Source organism: Dendropsophus ebraccatus, chromosome 1 (assembly GCF_027789765.1).
Source record: "Dendropsophus ebraccatus isolate aDenEbr1 chromosome 1, aDenEbr1.pat, whole genome shotgun sequence".
Classification (NCBI taxonomy): Eukaryota; Metazoa; Chordata; class Amphibia; order Anura; family Hylidae; genus Dendropsophus; species Dendropsophus ebraccatus.
In genome coordinates this window covers 224,178,994-224,180,155 of record NC_091454.1, presented here as the reverse complement: position 1 = coordinate 224,180,155, position 1,162 = coordinate 224,178,994, and the positions used below count along the sequence as shown (strand labels likewise).

The window sequence follows — 1,162 nt, the reverse complement described above, 5'->3', positions numbered from 1 at the left end:
AAAACAGGTGTGTGTGAGTAGATTTATTTGTATCTGGCCCCTCTGCGCACCTTGATAAATGTCCTCCCCAAGATTATGAACCAATAGAGAGAGAGGAACAATGGCGATCATGGAGTGAACTATCTCCATTATATTATCCTCATCATGTGCTCTCAGTATAACGTCATACAGACCCTCACATTAATACACACCCACCATAAATTCATATAAGCCCCATAACCTGGAATGACCTGGACGTGGACAAGAGGGTTTCTATTCACTGACAATGGAAAAAATCACTTCTTTATTCACACACAAAACCTTTAACAATTAAATGTTTAAGAAGTAAAAACAATGTTCACAGTACAGTATATACAATCATAGATCACAAGGTTTATATGGGCGTCTCTCTACCCTTGTAGAAGTACGAGCTCTGTATTATGGCCAGGAACCATCACAGATCATGGTGTTCTTGCTTGGATTTTAACTCACAACCCCGACGCTACAAGCCAACAATACTAACCATTGTGCCACCCCATATACAATCCTTACAGTACATCATGTGTCATTGCATTTATGGGAACAAAGATGAACTTCAAGCTGAAGTTGTAGAAGGTTTAGCCGTATACATAGAGGAAGGGTCTCAGTGTTTCCATCCTCAGCTCTTGTACAGGCCGTATCTTCATACTGATAGGATATCACCATTGGACACTACAGACTCTTCAGTAAGAAGAGAAGGTTGACGAGTGACTGAGATTTTGGAAACCACTAATACTCAAGGTGTTGTGTCTCCTGCATCCCTCTGTGAAAGCAAATATGTAGTGTGTTGTACCATCACAACAGGTGGACCAAGTTCTGCCCTGCCCACTGTCTCTGCCTACTTGTTGTTATCTGCCCTAAGCAGCAGCGGACAACAGGGCGACAGTCCCTGGCCTGGATACATGAAACAAAAGACATGACGCACAAACACAATATGAATAGTAAGCAATCTGGGTCACAACGGTCAGGTAGCAAAAGTAGGATCAATATGACGGTCTACACTCAGGCAAGAGGTCTGGGCTGGCAGCAAACAGGGAAAGCCAGGAAGGCAGATCAAGAATACAGGGTAATAGGTAATAGACAAAGTAACAGGCACAAGACAGAGCTCAACAAACAGCAAGGTACATGCAGACACAGAGACCTA

The 1,162-nt window shown here is 42.9% G+C and overlaps 1 protein-coding gene across 2 annotated transcripts in view; it reads right to left on the bottom strand.

Annotated features, from left to right (window-relative positions):
• Window positions 1-249: 249 nt before the first annotated feature.
• The window catches only part of LOC138770532 (uncharacterized), a 24,716-nt gene continuing 23,803 nt past the window's right edge, over window positions 250-1,162 (bottom strand). For both annotated transcript variants that reach the window (XM_069949640.1, XM_069949637.1), the window contains one exon: window positions 250-1,162. This exon is cut by the window's right edge and continues 1,351 nt beyond it. The gene's annotated coding sequence lies outside the window, so the exon portion shown is untranslated.